Here is an 8,442-nt window from a genome sequence, read left to right on the forward strand (position 1 = left end):
ATTTTTTACAATATTTACAATGCCTGTCCAGTATAGGAATGAGATAAAATGCCATATCTTTGAGAGTTGGTTTCTTTTTACACACTGCCTTTAACTTAAAAGCCCAACAGTCTTCCTGGGTAACCTCTGCCGCCATTTTAACTCCCACTCACTGAACAACAAGTATTTGTCCCTCTCTTAAATTGAAGCTGAACGACTTCGAGTTCGAAGGACACGCTGGAAATATCACTTATGTCTAAATATATGCTCTGCTCCACGTGCCGCCCCGTGGCGTCCCCCTTTTAAAAGGATCGGCGTCTCGTAGGTTGCCGATGATCAAAAATGCATGCGTGGATGTCGCCGTTTGAACTCGGTTTGGATTCCATTTGATTTCTGTGTTCCTCTCCGAGTCTGCTCTGCATCAATATTACATGCCTACTCCAGCAGAAGAGGGATTTTTCCTGTTGGGTAACGGTCGCGCCGCAGAAATCCCAAACACACTGGCCACAGAACAACAAAAGTCGAAACTATTTCCTCATGTGGAGATTAAGGAACGACTCTCGACGCTCCGACGGGGGACTTTGGAAGTGCGGAGAATGAAACGCAAAACAAAAAAATAACTCCGCGAGGAAGTAACTGAACAATATTCCCGCTCCCGCTGGAAATGTGGTTGGCGCGGGGCTCAATACTTCCTTGCAGGACCTTACATGAAGCTCCAGCGATGATGTCTTTAACACCAGGTGACCGCGGCTCACGGCTACAGTGACCGGGAAACAATTAGATGGCAAAGGGGCGGTAAGATGACACCCGTGAATGGGTTGTTTCTGTGGCCTAATCTAATGGAGGGCCATTCCTGCCCAAGCACCAGTCCATTAACAACCAATTAACTTCCTATTAATATTTTACCAGACAGGGGCCTCTCTTCCTGACGTGTTTTTAAGGAGCTTTTCCCAGGAGTGTTTGAACATGAGCAGCTTTTAGCGCAGCATAAAGAGGCCTGTGTAATGGGCTGAAGGAGGAGGAGAGGCAACCTGATAGCACTGAGAGCCGAAGGAGGGGAGAAGAGGAGAGGAGACAGACTCCTGCAGCTGGCCGGCCCCGAGCCGGGCCCGGGCCAGGACCCAGACACACACACACACACACACACACACACACGGGGTTAGGATCCATGATTTTATGGCCACGACACGAGCTCAGACACGAGTAACGACCTTGTATCGTAAGTGCAATTGTGTTGGCTTTTTTTCTCTATATATTTTTTCAAGATGACAGGAGAGAAATGGGGAGAGAGAGAGAGAGAGAGAGAGAGAGAGAGAGAGAGAGAGAGAGAGAGATGTACGACATGCAACAAAGAGGGTCCGAAGGCCGTAATCGAACCCGGCACGTTGCAGTTTTACGGCCTGCCATGTAACCTTTTGGCTACCGAAGCGCTCCGGGGCGATCGTGTTCTGGAGAGTCGAAGATGTTCCTGATTAGTCCGTCTTTTGTTTGCTCTCAAAGTTGCAGCCGAGTGGCAGTTTCGCCTCCGGGTGCACCGGGAAAATAAAAGTCTCGAAACAGGAATATCCACCTTTGCTCCCCGATCGGCCCCCGAGCTGTGTAGCTCTGTGCCGCGTGAGGCTGGTGGACGTTTAGGACTAGTTTAAGGGAAACTCCCTGCCTTGAGACAAAAAGACGGAGAGAGGCAGAAGGGGGGAGGCAGAGAGAAAAAGAGAGAGAGAGAGAGCGAGAGAGAGAGAGAGAGACCATTATTACTGGAGCCTGAGGCTACTCCCAGCGGATAAGGCATTTGTCTTCACTTGAAAGTATGATTTATTTTTCCACCAGTCAGAAGGGTTATGTTTGTCACCGCACACTGAAAAGGACTTTTGGAAATAGCAGCAGAGGCAGAAATGGAGAAGAAGAAAAAACACATATAAAAAGATCCAGTGCCTTTCTAATGGCCTGCGTGGTTTCAAAGACTTCCCCTCTATGGTTACCTTGTTTGAGATCACTTTCAGTCTTCATTAACTTTCGTTAATCATACTGAACCTTGTCTCTAATTTATCAGCAGGAGTGTGTGTGCGCGCGCACGTGTGTGTGTGTGTGTGTGTTGATGATTAAGAGAAAGAGGGGAATGTGGGAAGGGGGAGGAGGTGGAGGGAGCGAAGATGTGGTTGTATCAGGTTCCCTCCACTGGGTGTAGATGTGGTCTTAGATTTCTCTCTAGGCTGCTGATTAACTGTGTGTGCGCGTGCGCAAGCGCGCGTGTGTGTGTGTGTGTGTGTGAGGCAGAGAAAGAGAGAGAGAGAGAAAGAGAGCTGGGAGAGCACCGAGCAGGAGAGGAACTTCAGCTTTAATTTCCCCCAGCTCCAGATATTACACCCCCGCGCGCTGTGTTTTTATTGGACCGGAGACCAGAACACACCAAGTGTTTATGAAGCATTAAAACAAGGTGGGGAACTCGAGGGTGGAACTGTAAATCTATACATTTGGCTCCGTCTCCCCGAAGCGGGATTAATCCTTTTATGTCGGATTTCGTGTTTTTGTTTCTCTCTTCTTTTTTTTTTCTCCCCCTCCTGATTATTTGTTTATGACAGACGAGAAATCGTGTTTATCACCTTCGACGCGGACGAGAGGAGGGAGGAAACACTCCGTCTGGAGAGAGAGAGGGAGAGAGAGGGAGAGAGAGAGAGAGAGGGAGAGGAAGCACATGCGTGGCAGGAGGAGTCATTTTTGGGGTTGAAGCACAGGAGGAAGGAATTATTGTGCATTACCCCTAATGGCCGTTTGAACAAACGGATGGGCATATTACTTTCTATTAACTCGGCTTTTGTCAGCGAACTGTTAATGATGTACCAAGAGTGTGTGTGCGTGTGTGTGTGTGTGTGTGTGTGTGTGTAGGGGGGGGGGGCTCCAGGACAACACGTGCTCAGTGCTTCTCATTATTCTCAGGGAAGTGCCGACGGTCTTCATACCTGGAGACGCATTAGCTGCCTCTAATTAGAGTCTACATCCTTCTGGTTCGACAGCGATCTCAGCGCCCGGGTGTTGTTCTTCTGGCCCTTCTCGGTTTCTCATCCTCCTTCTTCTCTTTCCTCTCCTTTCTAGCTGTGACACAATGGCAGCGTGTGCTCATGCACCAACTATCTCCCAAGTTCATTATGTCTGTAAAGCCCCCCCCCCCCCCCTCTCGCTCCCCACCGTGTCCAGGCCAAACGCAAAGTGACAGCGTCGCCACGGCCCTCATTTACAGCCGTCACAGAGCAGATTTCCCCCTTCCCCGGCTCCTGTCTGCAGCCTGATAGATGGCACCCCCCTGTCTTTGTGTGTGTGTGTGTGTGTGTGTGTGTCCTGTGTGTGTGCTCGCGGCCCTCCATTCATCTGCATGTGAAAGTTGGAACGGAAACATTTGCTCTGTCGGTTGTGATCCTTAAAACGATGCATTACGATATTACTGGCTTTATCCGTGCCCCCCCCCCCACACACACACACACGCCTCTCACACAATGTGTGTGTTTTTGTTTTTTTGCATTCAATGCACTCTGCAAACATCCCGCCGACACTGTGCTCGTACTTCCAGAGTGCTGCTCAGTTTTTAAGTGCGTGGTTTGAGTAGGGGCCTTCCATTTCTGTGGCCGTGCTTATTGGCGCCCCTTGGGGCAGGCACATCTTCAGTTCGGGAAACGCTGCAACACACACACACACACACACACACACACACACACACACATGCACGCACACACAGACTTAATGATATTTTGTCTCTTCTCTCCTCTCCTCTAAATATTATACTTCTCGTTGCAGCCTCAGGCATCGGTTCTGTCTCATACTGTGAAGGTCAAAACACACACTCTCACACCCACACACACATATATATAAATATATATACCACACACACACACACATAGATTCCAAATATTGCTATCGGACCCTCTGAGGTTCAGATTGTTTTACGGGAAATCGTGTCACGGGTCAAATGATTGAATTATTAATGCAAGCGGCGCAATAACAAGCGCCTCTTGTCTGTTGTGATTCCGGCGTGATATTCACAGGCTCTTGTCTCCACCTAACTTGATACTACCATGTTACGATCCAAATCCAATAATGCAGAGTCTGCAAAAATACCCCCCCCCCGCCCCCCTTACTCGCCCTCTCCCTCCCCTCTCTCTCTCTCTCTATTGTTTCATCAGTGGAAACAAGTGCCTCCAGTCTGCGGCCTGCACAGTGGAGAGCGTTACAGAGCCTGTGTATCGACTGCTGTGCCACATTTCCAAGGACGAGGCGATACATTTTCATCAAAACAGTCATGGTAAAGTAATTCACAATCATAGGACTCTTTCACTGTACACCGCTCTATGAATTGCATGTGCGTACATCCAGTTTGTGTGTGTGTGTGTGTGTGTGTGTGCGAAATCTGGCATTCCTGACAATACTCTAATCTTCGCTCCTTTTCACAGCGCCAAATATGGATTCCCAGCATAACTGCAAATCAACCGAGCAAATCTAAAGCACATTCATGGACTGGCGTTATGGATGTATGAAAGCGCAAGACAATTCCGTATTCCCACATCTGCATGTGTGTGTGTGTGTGTTTTAAACGTTCAACACACGCGAGGGATCGAGTGGAAAGAGAGGTGTGATGTTTTCAGAGACGGGTTGACCACGACCGGGGGCCGTTTCTCACGGAGCCAGCGTGGAAATACGTGTTATTGGAAAGAAGAATACAAAATGATGGATTCTTGACCCCCGCCTCCGAGTATTTCAAGGTCTGTTTTGAGAATAATCGCGAAGCAACACGGGGAGGGCCGGACACGTAAAGGTCACCACACCCCCCCTTTGGCGTTTTTTTATCAGCGCCAGAAAACACAACTCCTTTTTTTTGACATCCGAAACGCGGCGCGCCGGACACATGGGCTGACAACTTCACTTAAGAGGCGGAAATCAAACGGGCTTGTTAATGCAGCTGCTGAAAACAGCCCCGTTAGGAGCAGTCACTCCTAGTCTTTGTTTTTCCATCATTTGTACTTCGTCCCTCCCCGTCGGGGCGAGAAAAAAAAAATAGAAAAAACTGAAGAAAAAAAAAGGATTGAAACATGTTCGCCTAAACATTTAATGAAGACATTTCTATTGCACTTAGCTCATAATGGATATCATAGAGAATACAGAGAAAGGAAGGAGGGAAAAAACCCTTGTAATAGGCTTTTTTCCTTTTTAAAAGAGGGGGTTTCGTGATCCTGAATGAAGGCGCTGCCATGTCTAGCTCCACCGAGCTTGTTTGCGTCATTATGCATTCTCATTACAGCTCAACAGAAGTTTCCCATCTGGGGAAGTGAAGTCCCTCTTAACGGTCCACTCTCCTCCCAAATCAAACCCCATAGACATCCTCCGAGACCTAAATGAGCTTGAAGACAAAAAGCACTGTGTAGTATGCATCTTTTCCCCCCCTCGACTGCCTTTCCCCTCATTATGTTCCACCCCCTTTATGGGAAATAGAAAACAAAAGACGACATGTGTAATTACAGCATGACTAAAGCGTAAACACGCCTTGCAGGACGAGGCTACGCTCTCGGCGGCGAGCTAATTGTAACTCCCCCCCCCCCCCTCCTGTGCTCCTTTCAGGGCCCGCGTTGTACAATAAGCTCACAGTCAGACACGTGAACATGCATGTGTGCTTACGTTCAAGCACACGCCCACACGCACACACATGTAGCCGTGATGCAGCGCGCGTGCACCCGGTCCAGTTTCTCTTTCTGTCTCGCAGAAACTGGAAGGTTTCTTTATGGCCCTTTTATGAGATGCGTGATGAGCGATATCGCTGCCGTTGTCGCCGCCATATAGTTCTGCTCCCTGTACTTTGCTCAGGTGAGAAACCAAAAAGAAGGAAACAATATAATGAAATAAAAGACAGATGCATCCATAAACAGCCGGTGGGATTGCAGCGGGCTGGTGTGTTAACGCTACTGGAGGCTACAGAACTTGCCAGCCGCAGCCTTCGAAGCCTCCTCCGGCAGTTAAAACCACAACACTGCAACCATGAATGGCATCCCGGCCTTCGTCTACACACACACACACACACACACACACACACACACACACACCATTCCACACATTACTCCCCTTAGCGCTCCTTTTGATGTGTCAGAGAGAGAACTAGCCACTGTTCCACGGTTTTTCTTTATTGCTCACACAGCAACGTGTGAGCACAAATATATATATATATATATATATATATAAATATATATGTGTGTGTGTGTGTGTGTGTGCAGGCGAGCGAGTGTTTGCTCTTCAAAAGGCAGCAAAAGGAGGGTGCACTACTTAAGGCCTATTAAACCTGGAGCTCTGTTCATTGTGGCCAGGAGAGCGAGCGCTGCGTGCTGAGGCAGACAAAACGGCGAAGGCATACCTTTGAACAGGAATCATGTGGGAGCTCACATTTTCACAAGTGCTGCAGAACTGAAAACAATGTTTTGGTGAGTCCCCTGATATGTGTGTGTGTGTGTGTGTGTTTTTTTCAGCTAAGGGCCAGCTAACGGAGAATCTTTAGGGGCTTTGCCCTGACGGTGTGATATTACAAGCCCACAGTACATAATCCAACATACTGTGAGTTATTAAAATATGGCCATAGCAGCTCCCCGGGGCTGTATAACTCACACATCTCGCTCTCTCTCCCCCTTCCCTCCCTCTCTCTCTCTCAAACACACACACACACACACACATTCTGGTGCACATTCCTGTGGCACACACGCATGCACACTGTCCAATCCCCTCTCTCTCTCTCTCTCTGCCTCTCTATTGCAGGCGCCCAGACATGAACACGCAGTTTTTTATTTAAAGCTCGCGCCCGAGCTCGTCTCCCACAGTTCGAAAGAGGTAAACTTCCTCCAACAAATCAATACTTTAATGGAGTTTCAAACCTTCATTACACACCCTCGCACTGCAGTCGGTCGCACCGCAAGGTGAAGGAAAGAAGCACGGCTCGGGGGGTGAAAAAAAGACCTCCGGCGTCTACGTTACTCTCTATCATCCAGGTGGGATGAGTACAGCGGCCGGCGTTCTCCTCTCAGGTAGCAGGAAGGAAGCGACTAAACCCTGATCAATGACCCCGACAGCAGTTTATGTCACGCGGGTCTGAAAACAGAGAGGAATTATCATAACCTGCAGGAGATGGAGGGGGGGGGGGGTTGGTTCGTGCAAAGCAGAGTATCCACCAGGATTGATGTATAAAAAATAGTTCCCGATAAAAAGAAGCGAGCTGAGTGCACGTCCTGTGGTAATGATAGATATGCCAGCGTTGGACTCATTTATAGAGTGGGAGTGGAACACTATTGTTAGATCATAATTCAAACAACCTGCTTCTTTCAACTATGGTAGATGAGACTCCCAGGAGGAGGAGGATGCTGCTATAGCCATCTGCATTACGTGCGTGTGTGTGCGTGTGTGTGTGTGTGCATAGCCGCATGCACAGGCGCCTTCTGCAGATCCACGCACACTCACACAACTCTGGTGTTTGTGCAGTCCCCGGGGCGCGGAGCAGGACAGGAGATTTATGTTCTCTGTCGTCCAGACCACAGTCCTCCCAGCAAGCTCCCCCCGCTCATTAGGGCTCCTACACGGTCATACGTGTTACTGTTACTCTAACAAGCTGCAGAGAGCACCCACCCCCTCCTCTAAAGCCTGATGGATGCCCAAGAAACTGCAAGAACCCGGGCGGAGACAGCACATCACGCCAAGCATCACAGGAACAAGTTATCTCCGACGAGGCAGGAAGAGGGCTACGGGAGTCGCTCAGCCATCCATCATGGTTAGCGGCGTTTATTAGGCCTCCGTTTAATGAGCCACGCGAAGAAGCTCCTGCGATAGGACCGTTTGGTTCGCGCGGGGAGCGCCGCGGTGATCGCCGCCGCGATTGCAATCGAGGCGAGGAAGGCGATGTTTGCTAATCTCTCCCCCTCCGTTCACCCGATGTTAGAAAAAAGGAAGAAATGGGTGTCGCTCTCCGTCTGGTTCCAGAGACGCGTGCAAATACGGAGGCCAAACGAACAAACAGATGAGTTGTTTGTGAGCCGCTCTGCTCACAGCGTGGTTATCAGTCGCGCTCCTAATCTGCTTGATGATGCATCGGGAGTGTGTGTTTTTTTCCGCGGCGTGCGTCTTCGCGTGCGTGCTTGTTTACAGCTGAAAAGCGGCGTCTCCTTGTCAGACTCCTCGTGAAAGCTCGAGAAATAAAAGTTCATTTCATCGAAGGCTTAAAACATCCTGCAGCGGTTCCCTTACAACCGGCTACTGAGGAATCATTATAATGATTTCTGTAATGAAGACACATTGCACGACGGCAGACTGAGCGTCAAGCCACTGATCAGTGGAATAACTGACCTAACCGCGGCTAATGATCTCCCGTTGGCCTCGTTCGACTCGCCACGGGGCAACGAAAGGCGACAAAGGAGGTCGCGATGGCGCGCGGAGAGAAGACGCCAGCGTTGT

This window comes from Clinocottus analis, unplaced genomic scaffold (genome assembly GCF_023055335.1).
Source record: "Clinocottus analis isolate CAN_PGR_092001 unplaced genomic scaffold, fCliAna1.0.p SCAF_10, whole genome shotgun sequence".
NCBI lineage: Eukaryota > Metazoa > Chordata > Actinopteri > Perciformes > Cottidae > Clinocottus > Clinocottus analis.